Source organism: Scatophagus argus, chromosome 15 (genome assembly GCF_020382885.2).
Source record: "Scatophagus argus isolate fScaArg1 chromosome 15, fScaArg1.pri, whole genome shotgun sequence".
NCBI lineage: Eukaryota > Metazoa > Chordata > Actinopteri > Scatophagidae > Scatophagus > Scatophagus argus.
The window spans coordinates 21,642,141-21,661,342 of NC_058507.1; the positions used below are offsets into that span (position 1 = coordinate 21,642,141).

Here is a 19,202-nt window from a genome sequence, read left to right on the forward strand (position 1 = left end):
CCTGGCCACAAGCCTGTGGGAGCCATCAAATGAACAATAATTTTTCTGTTAACATGTTGCTGAGACCTCTGGGAGCAAAGATTTGAATGTCTTTTAGGATTTCCCAATGTGACTGGCTGCATTGATGGCACTCACATTCCTATCACTGCTCCTTCACAAAATGAATATTATGTGAACAGGAAGTCTCATTTTCTGTACTGTTAAAATCGTTTGTGATGCAGCTCACATCATCACAAATGTGGAAGCCAAGTGGCCTGGGTCTGTGCATGACTCCTGTATATATCGAGGGTCTACTCTGAGCAACAGACTGGACTGTGGTAAGTGGTCTGAAACACTGCACTGGTGGCTGTTTGTCACTGTAAAGAGCTTTGAAAAATATCTGTACTAAATAAATGTGACTTTACTTACAGGAGAGATTGAAGGCTTCCTTCTGGGTGACAGGAGTTACCCCTGCTAACCCACACTCATAACTCCTTACCCAGACCCTCAACCAGGCCCCCAGCAGCACTTGCAGGACAAGAGCCAGGGTAGAGATGACTGTAGGCCTGCTGAAAGCCTGTTTCCAGGGCTTGCGTCATCTCAGAGTAACCCCTGAGAGAACCTGTGGCATAAGAGTGGCATGTGTTATTCTCCATAATATTGCTACTATTAGAGCAGAGCAACACCCTGCCCTACAAATAGAAGACCATGAGGAAGACTCCATCCACCTCCCAGAAAACCAGGATGGAAGAGCAATCAGAGATCTCATATGCAATAATCATTTTCCAGGTTAAATCAATAAAAGCACGACCACACTGTCACACATTGATTTTATTTAGTCTTCCTTATATCCTACAGACAGAGAGAGACAAAGAGAACATTTTTCTGTTAGTTTTTCATATTGTTCCAATAATAAATTAAATTTACCTGTGACTGCACACCCACCTCTAACTTGTATTTAAGTATCTCGATTTCCAGATCTGCCTTTTGGATCTGGCGGTCCAGGTACACCATTTCCTTATCTGTTATATATTATTCTACATGTACAATTGTACAGAATTAAACTGTGTTGTTTACTGAAACTCTCGCTGTGTTCATTGGTGCTGCAGAGTTTGATGGACGCTCTTCATGCTGTCCAGTTACGCTCTGTTAAAAAAGGATAATATGTCAATATAAATCCATACAAGCATGTCACATACATGTAAAGCTGATCTGATATGATACCTCTGTAGGCCTTTCTGTGACAGCAGACACAGTGTCTTCATCTTCATTATCCTTTGAAGACAAGCATTTTATTCTGTGAACTTAACACCACTATTGGTTATGAGTTTTGGTGTGTTGAGTTACATACAACAGGCTGGAGTCTGGAGTCTACCCTCTTTCTGTTGGCCAGGCAGGAGTCAGATGTTAACTTCACCACATTAATTAATGAAACATTACAGAGAACAGAATGTGTGAAAACATCATGTGGGGATGAAAGAGTTGTCCAGTATTAAATCATTTAAATACATTTAAATAGTTTGACATGTCAAACGTTAGCAAAGTGAGATACAACCAGACATGTTATGTTTCAGCCTCACCTGACTGAATTATATTTTTTTATTTCATCCGTTTTTCACCCCCTGGGTTGCACCTACATGAACAGAGGGTCAATACCATATTTTACATGCAATATTTTATGAGTGATTAAACACAAAACTTACGCATTGACTCGAGCAGTGATTTTTTCCCCACGCATTTTCTCTTTCCTTTTGCCGCAGGTGTTACTTTTTTCCGGATTACATACCGATATTCACCGTACGCCTCCATCAAAATTTCCAGCTCCAGCGGTGAAAAATATGCTGAGCGCTTTCTTTCCCCTCCGGCCTCCGTGGTGAATCAGTGAATTGGGGCTCCATTGATGAGGGCTTTTTGTAGAGTCGCGGTGCACGAGCTTGCCTCAGCATACTCAGAGTTAACATACTCAGAGTCGACAAAACTAATGCGAATCCGCTTTGTTGAAACAGGAAACTGAGTTTTTCATCTCAGGGTTTGTCAACTCAGAGTTAACATACATACTCGGAGTTTGTTGAACCTGCTTCATGAAACGGACCCCTGGAGGTGTAAATGTCTGTGGTGGTGGTGGATAGGCTGTGTCCCACAGTCTTTTGTGCAGCTTTCACCACCCTCTGCAGAGACTTTTTCTCTGCTGCAGAGCAGCTGCCGTGCCACACAGTGATGCAGGAGCACAGGACGCTCTCCACCACACATCTGTAGAAGGATGTCAGGACCGAACTCCCCAGTCCGGCACGCCTCAGCCTCCTGAGGAAGTAGAGGCGCTGGTGTGCCTTCCTGATGAGGCAGGAAGTGTTGTTGCTCCAGGTGAGGTCGTCCGTTATGTGGACGCCCAGGTACCTGAAACTGGAGACCACTTCCACCGCTGTCCCTCCGATGTACAGGGGAGGAAGGGGGAGGTGTCTGCCCCTTCTGAAGTCCACGATCATCTCCTTGGTCTTTTTCACGTTGATGCAGAGGTTGTTCTCTCTGCACCAACCCTCCAGGCGTTCCACCTCCTGCCTGTAGTCGGCCTCGTCGCTGTTGGCGATGTGTCCAACCACAGCTGTATCATCCGCAAACTTCACGATGAGGCAGCTTGGAGGTTGTGCTGAGCAGTCGTGTGTTAGCAGGGTGAACAGGAGGGGGCTCAGCACACAGCCCTGGGGAGAGCCGGTGCTGAGGGTGATGGGGGAGGAGGAGATGTCATGGATCTTCACTGTTTGCGGCCTGTCCGTCTGGAAGTCCAGGACCCAATTGCAGAGGGTGGAGCTCAAACCGAGAGCACTGAGCCTGTGGATCAGTGTCTGCGGAATGATCGTGTTAAAAGCAGATGTGAAATCCACAAAGAGAAGGCGGACATAGGAGTCTTTATTCTCTAGGTGGGTGAGAGTTGTGTGGACCACAGAAGATATGGCATCCTCTGTGGATCGGTTCTTCCTATATGCATATTGGTGTGGATCCACAGTGACATCAATGCAGTCTTTGATGCGGGCCATGACCAGTCTCTCAAAGCACTTCATGACTATTGGAGTGAGGGCTACTGGCCGATAGTCATTCAGGCTCGTCACTGTGGAGGTCTTGGGAATGGGGATGATTGTAGCGGTCTTCAGGCAGGTGGGGACCGTTGCTTGTTGGAGAGAGGTGTTGAAGATGTCCGTCAGTACCTCTGTGAGCTGATGTGCACAGCCCTTCAGCACCCGACCCGGGATATTATCGGGACCTGCAGCTTTGTGTGGGTTTATCCTCTGGAGGGTCCTCCTCACTTCTGCTGAGGTCACGCTGAGGGGCTCTTCACCAGGTGGGGGGGTGAGTCTGGTGCTGAGGGGGGCGTCCGGGTCCTCAAAGCGGGCAAAGAAGTTGTTGAGAGCTTCAGGCAGAGAGGGGTCCCTGGGGCATTGTGCATCTTTGGTGTTATAGTCTGTGATGCACTTAATGCCCCTCCACATGCTCCGTGGATCGTTGGACGCAAAGTGTCCCTGGTTCCTCTGGGCGTATGCGGTCTTGGCCCTCTTCACTCCTGCTGTCAGCTCTCTTCTCGCCACCCTGAGTGCCATTCTATCACCTGACCTAAACGCAGCATCCCTGGCTTTCAGCAGAGACCGGACCTGTTCAGCCAGGGTTTCTGGTTTGTGTAGGTGGTTACTGTCCTGGTACTGGTCTATCCTCTGCACACTTGTAGATGTAACTGAGGACCGCAGATGTATAGTCCTTCAGGTCCACCTCTCCCTCACGGACAGCTGCTTTCCTGAAGACCTGCCAGTCTGTGCGCTGGAAACAGTCCTGTAGTGCAGGGACTGCATCGCTGGGCCACACGGTGATGGTCCTCTGCGTTGGTGTGTGGCGTCTGAGCAGCGGACGGTAGGCAGGAAGCAGCATGATAGAGATGTGGTCGGAGAAGCCGAGGTGGGGGTGGGGGACAGCTCTGTATGCGTCTCGCTTGTTTGTGTAAACACGGTCCAGCGTGTTATTTCTCCGTGTTGGTATGGTGACATGCTGGTAGAACTTAGGCAGAGTGTCTGTCAGGTTTACGTGGTTGAAGTCTCCTGCAACCACGTAAAAAGCCTCCGGGTGCTTGTGCTGGAGCGAGCTGATGTTATTGTGTAGCTCCCTTAGCGCTTCGTTAGCATTAGCACCCGGCGCGATGTAAACAGCCATAACAAACACCGCCGTAAACTCCCGAGGCAGATAGTGTGGCCGGCATTTCACAGTCATATACTCTATCGCCTCAGAGCAGTGGCTGTTAACTTTTATACAGTTTGTACACCAACCTTTGTTAACGTAGACGCATAGTCCGCCCCCCCGAACTTTCCCCGATAGCTGGTTGCGGTCCGCTCGGAAGAGAAGCCGGCCGTCGATCTGGAAGGCTGGGTCCGGCATGTTCTCGTTTAGCCATGTTTCTGTGAGACAAAGCACTGCACAGTTCCTCATCTCACGTGAAACCCCCAGCCTCAGTCGAAGTAGGTCCATTTTGTTGTCCAGAGAACGAACATTGGACAGGAACAGGGACGAGATCGGTGGTCTCCCGGCGTTAGCCTTTAGCCTAGCTAACAGGCCTCCCCGTTTGCCCCTCTTCTGCTCACTTCTGCCCTCTTCCGCGCACACCGCTTCCTCTTGCCCTCCGTCCGGTGTAGCCTGCTACGCCAGTCCGGTGTTCTTAGCAGCTGCAGTCTACCCAGCGAAGCTCTGAGTTGGTGTGGGGCCATTGTTGTTGTTGCTGTTGTTGTTGTTGTCGTAGTGGTCATAGTGTTCGAGCCGTCCCTTATTTTAAAAAGTTCGGCTCGGCTGTACCGTATACGTTGGTTTAGACAACCAAAACAAGTAGAGTTGGCCTTCAGACCAGCACAAAAACTACAAAAAAAGGGCTTAAACCCGGGAGCATGAGAAGCCGCTGCACTACCGCGCGCCGCCATCTTGCTATCAGGAAGATCAGGGGCCCGTTTCATGAAGCAGGTTATGTGGAAACTCTGAGTATGTTAAGCCTGAAATCAGCGAAACCCTGAATTAAGCGTTTCAAGAAGCGAGGTAAGTTAACCCCGAGATTGGGGTAAGTTCAGGAGTAAGTTAAGCCCGTTTCATAAAGCGAGGTAACTCATACTCAGAGTCTCATACTCAGAGAGGAAGCATTACTAATTTGCAGAGAACTGCGATTGCGACGGGCGAGGATTTTCCGACCACGCGTGGATAATTTTTCGTACTCTCCCGACTTTTTATTTGAGTGTTATCGTTTTTCGTTACCGTCACTGCAATATATACACAACCTCATCCGTCCTCACATCACCCACATCACCCACCGTGGCCGTGACTCACCATTGAACAAATACTGTGCGTTGCTCTACGTTTTTTTGCAAATGGGAGTGTGCTCTACAACATCGGAGATGCAGAGCACATCAGCAAAGTCACTGTTTGCAGAGCTGTCAGGAAGGTGAGCCTCGCTCTGAAACGGTTTCTTTCAGTTTTTGTTGTTTTTCCTGGCCACAAGCCTGTGAGAGCCATCAAAGAAGAGTTCCATGGGATTGCAGGTCCAAAATTTGAAATGAATAATAACTTTTCTGTTAATAACATGTTGCTGTGACCTGTGGGAGCTACAATCTGAATGTCTTTTAGGATTTCCAAATGTGATTGGCTGCATTGATGGCACTCACATCCCCATCACTGCTCCTTCACAAAATGAAGGAGATTATGTGAATAGGAAGTCCTTCCACAGCATTAATGTGCAGGTACACACATTGACTACTACCTTTAAATGTCAGAGCACAAATGTTTCAACTAACCTGTCTCATTTCCTGTACTATTAAGATCGTTTCTGATGCAGCTCACATCATCACAAATGTGGAAGCCAAGTGGCCTGGGTCTGTGCATGACTCCCGTATATATCGAGAGTCTACTCTGAGCAACAGACTGGACTGTGGTAAGTGGTCTGAAACATTGCACTGGTGGCTGTTTGTCACTGTAAAGATCTTTGTCTAGTTAGCCTGTGAAAATATCTGTACTAAATAAATGTGACTTCACTTGCAGGAGAGATTGATGGCTTCCTTCTGGGTGACAGGGGTTACCCCTGCCAACCCAGACTCATAACCCCTTACCCAGACCCTCAACCAGGCCCCCAGCAGCACTTCAATGTGGCAGACTGCAGCACAAGAGCCAGGGTAGAGATGACTATAGGCCTGTTGAAAGCCCGTTTCCAGTGCTTACGTCATCTCAGAGTAACTCCTGAGAGAGCCTGTGACATAATTGTGGCTTGTGTTGTTCTCCATAATATTGCAACTATTAGAGGAGAGCAACACTCTGCCCTACAAACAGAAGACCATGAGGAGGACCCCATCCACCTCCCAGAAAACCAGGATGGAAGACTAATCAGAGATCTTATATGCAATAACCATTTTTCATGTTAACCTCAATAAAAGAACAACCATATTGTCACACATTCTTTTTATTTAGTCTTCCTTTTATCCTGCAGAGAGACAAAGAGAACATTTTTCTGTTAGTTTTTCATATTGTTCCAATAATAAATTAAATTTACCTGTGACTGCACACCCACCGCTAAGTTGTATTTAAGTAACTTGATTTTCAGATCTGCCTTTTGATTCTGGTGGTCCAAGTACACCATTTCCTTATCTGTTTTTATAATCTGTTTAAGGAGATGGATTCTGTACAACTCCTTGACTGGTAACTGGAAATCCATAAGAATGACATTAAGTCATATTGTTCTACATGTACAATTGTACAGAATTAAACTCTGTTGTTTACTGAAACTCTCACTGTGTCCATTGGTGCCACAGGATTTGATGGACCCTCTTCATGCTGTCCAGTTCCAAAGGATAACAATGTCAGCTTCCATGTCAATATAAATCCATACAAGAATGTCACATGTACATGTAAAGCTGATCTAATATGATACCTCTGTAGGCCTTTCTGTGACAGCACTTTATAGTGGTATAAAGTTCACAGAATAAAATGCTTGTCTTCAAAGGATTATCAAATTCAAAGTCAACTTTACTGTCAATTCTTTTTTTTTTTACTGTCAATTTTGTAGACGCAGCCTTTTATTTCAGCTTCAAAATGGAAACAATTATATGCAGACCAGCTGCTAGCATTATGAACATCAGCCGCACACACACACGCAGTTACACACAAACGGAAGCTTGGGTACTTGGATTTAATCAGAATTTTCAGCAAGGGTACAGATATCTCCCATGATGCAGTGAGCTATCTCTTCCTCTCCCTCTCCTTCTGCACACATCTATGTCCCATTAATGCATATTACTAACTCAACTTCTTCCCTGGAGTCCTTGTGCTTTCTTGTCTCGCAGGTTCCCATGGATCGTTGCTCTTACTACTTTGTAGAGATGCTACCATTATTATTGTTATTACTATTGTTATTATTGTTATCGTAATCACCATAGTACTGTTTCTGTGCCCCCCCACCCACCCCTCCCTCCCTCCCTCTCTCTCTCTCTCTCTCTCTCTCTCTCTCTCTCTCTCTCTCTCTCTCAACCCAACCGGTCAAGGCAGATGGCCGCCCATCTTGAGCCGGGGTCTGCTCCGAGGTTTCTGCCTTCTAAAAGGAAGTTTTTTCTCACCACTGTCGTCAAGTGCTTGCTCAAGGGGGAATGTTGGGTTCTCTGTATTACAAAATTTAATTACCCTTCGTGTGGTGTTCACTTTTTTGTGTTCATGGGTCTGGTGGACCTGCTGCATTTTGGGATTTTTAATTCAACACAATCAAACATTTTTACGTTAAAATGTGAAACTCTCTGCCAGTTTGCATCCCACAGAGATTCTGTGAATTACCCTTTGGACCTGAAAACTCCAGTAAGGATAAGAAAAAGCTCAAAAGAAGACTTGATGTCTGATATGACTAACTGCCATCCGCGTTGACCCTGGTTGCATCCTTATCACATTGGCAGCCATACAGGTGGCTCATTTCTTGGGCAAGAAGATCATTTAATTTCACCATTTTGACATTCATGTTTCTTCACTTGCTGCTGATGGGCTTGGTCTGGTGCTGGAGATGACTGCTGATGGGGCTGATCCTGAGGCTGGCTGCTGACAGGCTTGTCCTGTGGCTGATCTTAATTTTGGAACCAGCTAATGCTCAATCTCATCCATCCATCCATTTTCTATACCGCTTATCCGTCAGGGTCGCGGGGGAGCTGGAGCCTATCCCAGCTGACTACGGGCGAGAGGCGGGGTTCACCCTGGACTGGTCGCCAGTCAATCGCAGGGCCAACATACAAAGACAGACAACCACACACTCTCACACTCACACCTACGGGCAATTTAGAGTAGCCAGTTAACCTAATGTGCATGTTTTTGGCATTGTGGGAGGAAGCCGGAGTACCCGGAGAAAACCCACGCAGGCACAGGGAGAACATGCACACTCCACATAGAAAGGCCCAGAGTGGGCTCAATCTCATCCTCTTCTGCAAAGTCACTGTCAAACTCTGAATTTGATCCTAGGTTTGATCCTAGGTTTCAGAATGTGAGGATCACATTAAGGTTGGTTCCTGCAAGACAGAGGGTACAATGTGCGGGAATGTAAGAGCAGACAAGTGTTGGTGCTTGAAATTTGCAACAAAGTTAGAACCTTGTGCGGAAACAGGAGGAGGACAGAGTGAAAGCACACAGGATCTACAATTTCCACACTTAAATTAGCCCCGGGTCCAGCACACCCGAAAATCCTGTATATCATATAAATATGTGGGGGGCATACAGTGTGTGGTCATTGAAAATGTGTTCTGATATGCGTTCTTCACAGAAAATGAGCCAAGGTCAGTGGGTCTGAGTTTGAAAAAATAATTAATAGTGTCATTTTTCTGATGATAAAAAAACTAAAACGGGTCTCACACCCCCGAACACCATACAGAGGTTAAGGAGTATGGTCTAGATCTGCTCTAATTGGAAAGTGTCATGAGATAACTTTTGTTCTGAATTCGTGCTATATAAATAAACTAAATTAAATTGAAATGAATGATGTGATGTTGCTTGAACTCCACTGGAAATTTGGCCGAAAATTGAGCTGTCTAAGCAGTACAACAACCAATATTCCCCACATTCACAAAGTATGTGAAGTGCCACACCAGGGAAAACAAGACGCTGGACCTTTTGTATGTTAATACAAAAGGTCCCCCCGCTTGAATGCTCTGATCACTGTCTCGTTCATCTGCTCCCTGAATACACACCCAGGGTGAGAAGAGAGCCTGCACAGAAGAAGTCTGTGAAAGTGTGGACCGATGAGGCCAGTGAGAGACTGAGAGACTGTTTCCAAACTACAGACTGGGAGACACTTGACAGCTGTCATGGTGATGACATCAATGGCCTGACCGACTGCATCACAGACCACATCAGCTTCTGTGTGGAGAACACCTTGCCGACCCGGAGAGTACGGTGTTTCTTCAACAACAAGCCCTGGGTGACCCCTGAGCTGAAAGCCCTGCTGAACCAGAAGAAGAGGGCTTTCTTTTATGGGGACAGAGTGGAGCAGAAAAGAGTTCAGTGTGAACTCAAGTACGCAATCAGGCGGGCCAAGAACAGCTACAAGAAGAAGCTGGAGGAGCGAGTGGAGCAGAACAATGCACATGTGTGGAGGGGCCTGATGACCATCTGAGGACATGGACAGAGTGGAGCCAGAGGGACAGCTGAAGGCAACCAGTGCTGGACAGTTTGAATTAAACCTGTCCTTTGGAGTGTGCAGGACTTTTTATGACTCTGTGGTAGCCTCTGCTATTCAATACGCTGTGGTCTGTTGGGGACCGGGCAGCACGGACCGGGACAGGAAGAGACTAAATAAGCTGGTCAGGAGGGCCAGCTCTGTCCTGGGCTGCCCACTGGACTCTGTGGAGCAGACAGTGGAGGCTCTGAGCAGTTCCTTCAGCAGCAGACTGCTACACCCTCAGTGTAGGAAGAAGCTACAGCAGGTCCTTCATATATATACATATATATTGTAACTGTTTTTGCACACTTCTTGCTTTTTGCACTCTTTTTCTGTTCTTGTGAGCTGCCACGACAAGTGAATTTCCCCACTGCGAGATCAATAAAGTTCATCTTATCTTATCTTATCTTATTTTTTTAATCAGTGCTCCATGAATAGAAAACATAGAACATATAACATAGAAAACATAGAAAAAAGGCTGTGGTATTCTCTTTTACCTACGAGTAGAAAACTTGTGGCAACCAGAACAACCAGGCCCTGTCACACTGCGGCACTGCGGTGAGGTCTTGTCTTGTTTTGGGTTTAATGTCTCGTCATGTCCTGTTTTATTTTGAAGAGTTACTCTCCTCTCGTTTCAGGTCACTTGCCCTTCCTAAAGTGTCACCAGTCTGATTGTCTTCCCTGATTGCCTGATTGTATCCACCTGTTTCGCATTACCCTCATGTGTTTAAATAGTCTGAGTAAGTACTTTGTCTTTGCCTCTTGTAAGAGTGACTTTTTGTTGTAAATTTTATAGCACAGTTTAGTCACCTTAGTTTAGGTTTTTTGCCTAATCTTGGTCTTTCTCTGCTTAGAGTGGTGTTTTGTTCTCTTTAGGTAGTTGCTTATTTCCTCGCTTGGGAGAGATTTTTGTTTATAAATTTTTATAGCTGTTCGTTTTAGTCTTTCTTAAGGGATTAACATTTCATAGCTGTGCGTATTCTAATAGAGAGGAAGCACATCAGGGGTCAGTTTCATGAAGCAGGTTCAACAAACTCTGAGTATGTATGTTAACTCTGAGTTGACAAACCCTGAGATGAAAAACTCTGAGTTTCCTGTTTCAACACAGCTGATTCGCATTAGTTTTGTCGACTCTGAGTATGTTAACTCTGACTATGCTGACGCACCGCGACTATAAAAAAGCCCTCATCAATGGAGCCCTGATTCACTGATTCACCATGGATACCGGAGGAGAAAGAAAGCGGAGAATGTATTTTACACCTGTGGAACTGGAAATCTTGATGGAGGCGTACGGTGAATATGAGCATGTATTCCGAAAAAAAAGTAACACGACAGCAGCGGCTACAGAAAGACAAAACGCGTGGGAACAAATCACTGCTCGGGTCAATGCGTAAGTTTTGGGTTTAATCACTCATAAAATATTGCATGAAAAAAATGGTATTGACCCTGTGTTCATGTAGGTGCAACCCAGGGGGTGAAAAAAGGACTTGGAGGCAGTTGAAAATGAAATATAAAAATATAATTCAGTCAGGTGAGGCAGAAACATAACATGCCTGGTTGTATCTCACTTTGCTAAAGTTTCACATGTCAAACTATTTAAATGTATTTAAATGATTTAATACTGTACAACTCTTTCATCCCCGCATGATGTTTCCACACATTCTGTTCTCTGTAATGTTTCATTAATTAATGTGTTGAAGTTAACATTTGACTCCTAGCCAATAGAAAGAGGGCAGAGGCCCGTAAAACGGGTGGAGGACCTGCACCACCACCTCTAACAGAGGCAGAGGAGATGGCCCTTAGCCAAACTACTGGAAGGCCAGTGGCTGAGGGAATCCCAGGGGGCAGCTCATCTGAGCCAGTCACCCCCCAGGACACAAGTGTCTTCATAACATGTAAGAAGTCCACAACTCTATAATATTTTTTATGAAGCCTCTTTTAGAGACAGGGTGTTTGTTCTTGAATCCAAAAGACTCTGAGGGACGTCTCCACCTGTTGGAGCCTCATGTAGCCCAACTCCAGCCTGTTGTATGTAACTCAACAGACCAAAACTCATAACCAATAGTGGTATAAAGTTCACAGAATAAAATGCTTGTCTTCAAAGGATAATGAAGATGAAGACACTGTGTCTGCTGTCACAGAAAGGCCTACAGAGGCATCATATTAGATCAGCTTTACATGTACATGTGACATTCTTGTATGGATTTATATTGACATGGAAGCTGACATTGTTATCCTTTGGAACTGGACAGCATGAAGAGGGTCCATCAAATCCTGCAGCACCAATGGACACAGTGAGAGTTTCAGTAAACATCCATCCATTTTCTATACTGCTTATCCGTCAGGGTCGCGGGGGAGCTGGAGCCTATCCCAGCTGACTACGGGCGAGAGGCGGGGTACACCCTGGACTGGTCGCCAGTCAATCGCAGGGCCAACACACAAAGACAAACAACCACACACTCTCACACTTACACCTAGGGGCAATTTAGAGTAGTCAATTAACCTAATGTGCATGTTTTTGGTATTGTGGGAGGAAGCCGGAGAACCCGGAGAAAACCCACGCAGGCACAGGGAGAACATGCAAACTCCACATAGAAGGGCCCAGCCCGGGATTCGAACCTGGAACCCTCTTGCTATGAGGCGACAGTGCTAACCACTGCACCACCGTGCCGCCCCTTTTCAGTAAACAACACAGTTTAATTGTGTACAATTGTACATGTAGAACAATATGACTTAATGTCATTCTTATGGATTTCCAGTTACCAGTCAAGGAGTTGTACAGAATCCATCTCCGTAAAAAGATTAATAAAACGGATAAGGAAATGGTGTACTTGGACCGCCAGATCCAAAAGGCAGATCTGGAAATCGAGTTACTTAAATACAACTTAGAGGTGGGTGTGCAGTCACAGGTAAATTTAATTTATGATTGGAACAATATGAAAAACTAACAGAAAAATGTTTTCTTTGTCTCTCTGCAGGATAAAAGGAAGACTAAATAAAAATGTGTGACAATATGGTTGTTCTTTTATTGAGGTTAACATGAAAAATGGTTATTGCATATAAGATCTCTGATTGCTCTTCCATCCTGGTTTTCTGGGAGGTGGATGGGGCCCTCCTCATGGTCTTCTGTTTGTAGGGCAGAGTGTTGCTCTCCTCTAATAGTTGCAATATTATGGAGAACAACACAAGCCACAATTATGTCTCAGGCTCTCTCAGGGGTTACTCTGAGATGACGTAAGCACTGGAAACGGGCTTTCAACAGGCCTGTAGTCATCTCTACCCTGGCTCTTGTCCTGCAGTGTGCCACATTGAAGTGCTGCTGGGGGCCTGGTTGAGGGTCTGGGTAAGGGGTTATGAGTCTGGGTTGGCAGGGGTAACCCCTGTCACCCAGAAGGAAGCCATCAATCTCTCCTGCAAGTGAAGTCACATTTATTTAGTACAGATGTTTTCACAGGCTAACTAGACAAAGATCTTTACAGTGACAAACAGCCACCAGTGCAATGTTTCAGACCACTTACCACAGTCCAGTCTGTTGCTCAGAGTAGACTCTCGATATATACCGGAGTCATGCACAGACCCAGGCCACTTGGCTTCCACATTTGTGATGATGTGAGCTGCATCACAAATGATCTTAACAGTACAGAAAATGAGGCAGGTTAGTTGAAACGTTTGTGCTCTGACATTTAAAGGTAGTAGTCAATGTGTGTACCTGCACATTAATGTTGTGGAAGGACTTCCTTTTCACATAATCTCCTTCATTTTGTGAAGGAGCAGTGATGGGGATGTGAGTGCCATCAATGCAGCCAATCACATTTAGAAATCCTAAAAGACATTCAGATTGTAGCTCCCACAGGTCACAGCAACATGTTATTAACAGAAAAGTTATTATTCATTTCAAATTTTGGACCTGCAATCCCATGGAACTCTTCTTTGATGGCTCTCACAGGCTTGTGGCCAGGAAAAACAACAAAAACTGAAAGAAACCGTTTCAGAGCGAGGCTCACCTTCCTGACAGCTCTGCAAACAGTGACTTTGCTGATGTGCTCTGCATCTCCGATGTTGTAGAGCACACTCCCATTTGCAAAAAAACGTAGAGCAACGCACAGTATTTGTTCGGTGGTGAGTGCACGGCCATGGTGGGTGATGTGGGTGATGTGAGGACGGATGAGGTTGTGTATATATTGCAGTGACGGTAACGAAAAACGATCACGCTCAAATAAAAAGTCGGGAGAGTACGAAAAATTATCCACGCGTGGTTGGAAAATCCTCGCCCGACGCAATCGCAGTTCTCTGCGAATTAGTAATGCTTCCTCGTCAAATGGGTTCTCCAGAAACGGACATGCCATTGTCGCAAACTTTGTAGGGTCGACGGGGACTCAGGAAACAGATCGGCTTTATGTGCTTTGTAGAGGGGAGGAGTCAGAATCAGAATCAGCTTTATTTGCCAAGTATGTGTGACCATACAAGGAATTTGACTCCGGATTTTTCTCTGTCCTGTGCACCATACAAAATACAAAATAGCAATAATAATAATAAAAAGAAGAATAAAATATTTACAAGAGAAAAATATATATATATATATATATATATATATATGTATATATATATATATATATATGTATATATATATATATATATATATAGTGCAGTGCAAACAGTGGAATGAGGTAGTGCAAACAGTGTGATGGTTCACACAATGGCAGTGTGATGGGGAGATCAGGGAGACAGCCTAGGGGAAGAAACTGTTTTTGTGTCTGGTGGTCTTGGCATGCAGAGCTCTGTAACGCCTACCAGAGGGAAGCAGATCAAATAGTTTGTGTGCCGGGTGTGAGGGGTCTGCAGTGATGCTTCCTGCCCGTTTTTTGACCCTGGACTGATATAAGTCCTGGATGGAGGGCAGGTCGGCCCCGATGATTTTTTCTGCAGACCTGATTGTCCGTTGCAGTCTGTTTCTGTCCTGTTTGGTGGCCGATCCAAACCAGACAGTGATGGAAGTGCAGAGAACAGACTGGACGATGGAGGTGTAGAAGATGGTCAGCAGCTCCTGAGGCAGGTTGAACTTTTTCAGCTGTCGCAGAAAATACAACCTCTGCTGGGCCTTTTTCCTGATGAGGTCTACGTGGGACTTCCACTTGAGATCCCGGGCGATTGTAGTTCCCAGGAACTTAAAGGAGTCCACAGTAGACACTGTGTTGTTGAAAATGGTAAGAGGAGGTAAGGTGGGTGGGTTCTTCCTAAAGTCCACTGTCATCTCCACAGTCTTGAGCGGGTTAAGCTCCAGGTTGTTCTGACCACACCAGAGGACCAGCTGGTCTACTTCACGTCTGTAGGCAGCCTCATCACCATCCTTGATGAGGCCAACTACTGTTGTGTCGTCCGCAAACTTAAGTAGTTTTACGGACGGGTCCCCTGAGGAGCAGTCGTTAGTGTATAGGGAGAAGAGCAGCGGGGAAAGAACACACCCCTGGGGGGCGCCGGTACTGATGGTTCTGGTGCTGGAGGTGATGCTCCCCAGCCTCACCTGCTGCCTCCTGTCAGTGAGGAAGTTGTAGATCCACTGAGAGGTGGAGGTCGGCACTGTGAGCTGTGAGAGCTTCTGGCGGAGGATTTCTGGGATGATGGTGTTGAATGCAGAGCTGAAGTCCACAAACAGGATCCTGGCATATGTCCCTGGGGTGTCGAGGTGATGGAGGATGAAGTGCAGTCTCATGTTGACTGCGTCATCCACCGACCGGTTTGCCCGGTAGGCAAACTGCAGGGGGTCAAGCCGGGGGCCTGTGATGAACTTCAGGTGGTTCAGCACCAGCCTCTTAAAGGATTTCATGACCACAGACGTCAGGGCGACGGGTCTGTAGTCATTCAACCCCGTGATGGTGGGTTTTTTGGGGACTGGGATGATGGTGGAACGTTTGAAGCAGGAGGGTACTTCACACAGCTCCAGAGATCTGTTGAAGATCTGGGTGAAGATGGGTGCCAGCTGGTCAGCGCAGATTCTCAGGCAGGAGGGGGACACTCCGTCAGGTCCTGGAGCCTTCCTGGTCTTCTGCCTCTGGAAGAGCCGATGCACCTCCTCCACATTGACCTTCAGTGCTGGTAGGAGGTCTGAGTTGAGGGGGGAGGGGGAGGTGTCAGGTATGGCACAGAGGTTGAGCGTTGTGGATGGGGTGGGAGAAGGGTGTGAAAAACGGCAGTAGTAGCTGTTCAGCTCCTCTGCCAGTACCTTGTTACCCACAGGGTGGGGGGATGGGCTCCTGTAGTTGGTGATGTCTCTCAGGCCTTTCCACACTGAAGTAGGGTCGTTGGCTGAAAACTTGGTTTTCAGCTTCTCAGAGTAGCACCTCTTTGCAGCTCTGATCTCCCTCGTCAGTGTGTTCCTGGCCTGTTTGTACAGGGCCCTGTCCCCACTTCTGTGGGCCTCCTCCTTGGCCTGGCGCATCTTCCTGAGTTTATTGGTGAACCATGGTTTGTTGTTGTTGTATGTGCAGAAGGTTTTGGTCTGCACACATGAGTCCTCACAAAAACTGATGTAGGATGTCACAGTGTCAGTCAGTTCATCCAGGTCTGTGGCAGCAGCCTCGAAGACACTCCAGTCAGTGCAGTCAAAGCAGGCCTGTAACTCCAGCTTTGACTCAGCTGTCCATCTCTTAATTGTCCTCACTACAGGCTTTGCTGATTTTAACTTCTGCCTGTAGGTTGGGATGAGATGGACCATGCAGTGGTCAGAGAGTCCCAAAGCAGCACGGGAAACAGAGCGATATGAGTCCTTTAAAACAGTATAACAGTGATCCAGTGTGTTAGCATCCCTGGTGGGACACTTTATCTGTTGTCTGTATTTTGGGAGTTCTTGGCTGAGGTTTGCTCTGTTAAAATCCCCAAGAATGATGAGCAGGGAGTCTGGATGTTTTGGCTCCATGTCTGATACCTGGTCAGCTAGGTGTTGTAATGCCTCCGTTACACATGCCTGAGGTGGAATGTAAACACTGACCAGGATGAACGAGGAGAACTCCCGCGGTGAATAAAATGGTTTACAGTTTATGAATAAAGACTCAAGATGAAGACTGCATGATTTCCTTAACACTGTGACATCTTCACACCAACCTTCGTTGACAAAAAAGCACGTTCCACCTCCCCTCTTCTTTCCAGAGAGCTCTGAGTTGCGGTCCGCACGGAAGAGCCGGAAGCCGCGCAGCTGGAGAGAAGCGTCCGGGATGTGTTCGCTGAGCCAGGTTTCAGTGAAACACAGAGCGGCGGAGTTCCTAAAGTCGGAGTTTTTGGAGATTAGAAGCAGCAGTTCGTCCATTTTGTTTGCCAGGGAGCGAACATTTGCCAGGTGAATAGACGGGAGCGCCGTGCGTAACCCCCGCTGCCTCAGCCTAACGAGCGCTCCTGCGCGCTTCCCCCGACGGCGTCTCCATCTCCGCGTAATTCCATAGAGAGCCGCTGCGCCTCTGACCAAAAACCCCGGAAAACTTCCAGAATTGTGGAAAAGTGGTGGAAAATTGGGTAGAGATGTATCTCTTATGCTCAAGAGTTCTTCTCTGGTGTATTGAAATGAGAAAACTACCGGAAAACTAACAAAAACTACAAAAAAGATAGTCCACAAGGTGGAGAGAAACTCCGAGGCGACCGTCCGCGGCGCCATCTTAGATCAAAAAAAAAAAAAAAAAAAAAGTCAGAGTCAGAGACAAACTCGGTGTTACATGCAGGCAGGTTTGTGTGTGTCTCTTGTTCCCTGTTGTGTTCCACAGGTATCAGCTGTGAGTGGATCCACCTGTGCTGCCGGGCTGCCCTGCTGATTGGTTCATTGGAACTTACATCTAGCCAATCATCATTCAGGGACATGGTTATATATAGGCCAGCACACCTGTCTGCGCTCTCTCTCTCTCGCTGGACATTGGTCTGTGTTTGTCAAGCAGAAAAAAAAAAAAAAAAACTAAAGGTAAAAGTATGTGGTGGGAGATTTTGGCAGAGTAGGTGAGTTTGGGGTACCCTATACATTTGTGCAGCACATAGTGGTTTTTTGTTAATGCACACTAGGGTTATTGGTTGGTGCCACCCGCTGTATTTAATTTATTTAAGTCTTTTTTTTAGATCAGAGACAGGTAGGCCTTTTGTTTGTTCTTTTGTTCTTAGCAGTTAAGTGTAGTTAGGCCTAGTTTTTTGTACTGTTTTCGATTCTTTTGGCACAACCACTCACTCCCAATTCTCCCCCACATTTGTTTAGAGTTAATTTCTGTTGTTCCAGTTGTATTTGGTGAATGAAAATAAAAGCAGTTTTACTTTTCTCCACCACAAGGACTCCTTCAAATTGTTTGGTTGAGGTGTTACAGCCACCAGCATTCCCCTAGCTTCCACCTCAATGGGGCTGTAACACTCAGGGTTTCTGGGATAAAACCTGCTCCCAACCAGGTTATGTTCACAGACTAAGTTACCGCGGTAACAGACTCCGAGTATGAGTTACCTCGCTTTATGAAACGGGCTTAACTTACTCCTGAACTTACCCCGATCTCAGGGGTCTCAGGGTTGAAACGCTTAACTCAGGGTTTCGCTGATTTCAGGCTTAACATACTCAGAGTTTCCACATAACCTGCTTCATGAAACGGGCCCCAGGAGTTTTTCATAGCCGAGTTTATTTTCACTCTGTCAAGTGATTTTCTCTCGCTGCCAGCACTCAATAAAGTCTGTTGTATTTCACTCGAGTCTCTGCATCTGGGTCTGGGTCCTGCCCTGAGCCCAAACCTGACAGGCTCCATACTAGTACATACTCCCTCTGGTGTATAGCAAACTGTGGTGCTTGTTTGTTTTTTTTTTTGTTAAAGCAGTAATAAAATGGCAGCCTGCATACCATACCAAAGGAATGCATGCACAAGGCTTATGGTTTATACTGCTCTGCTGTAAAGTTTCCTTTGGTAACAACACCAGTTGGTGTCACTGTTGGTTTCTCAGCAAGTGTGTCGTTGAGTGGAAATGTGAACAGGTTGGGGGGTGGAAAGTGGGCCTGTGCTTAAGACTATGCTTTCTCCTGTCGGAATTGGGTGGGCGACGCTTGACGCAGAAATGAGCTGACCCCCGATGCAGAGTCAAAAGGAGCAGACAGGCGTGGTGGAGGTCCAAAAAACAATAGTCTTTATTTAAGATAACAAAACCTAACTCAAAAAACACACACTAACTGTGTCTTAGGATCTGTGAATATCTGTGGCTAAACTCCTGGCAAAACTAAACAAGGCTAGTAAACCTGGCATGACATGGGGAAAACACGAACTAAATAGACATGATAACGAGACACAGGTGACACACATCAGGAGGGAGAAAGTAATCAGGAAAATCAAAAGCAAAGTTACAAGAAAACAGGACACACGGGAAGTGACGCTTTTCAAAATAAAAGCGGACATGACAAAAACCTTGAACATAATACATGGAAACACATGACAAGACAAACATGAAACATGGCACATGGACTGAAATCAAAAGACAAAGCATAACAAAAACCCAGGCATGGCATCTCCACACACTCATGCAATACTTTGCTCTTTTT

The 19,202-nt window shown here is 46.2% G+C and overlaps 1 long non-coding RNA gene across 1 annotated transcript; it reads left to right on the forward strand.

Moving 5' to 3' along the window:
- The first annotated feature begins 10,693 nt into the window (after positions 1-10,693).
- Positions 10,694-11,444, forward strand: LOC124072247. The gene is made up of 3 exons (XR_006845467.1): positions 10,694-11,057; positions 11,128-11,198; positions 11,386-11,444. It is a non-coding gene; the product is annotated as an uncharacterized LOC124072247 (long non-coding RNA).
- Positions 11,445-19,202: the final 7,758 nt, after the last annotated feature.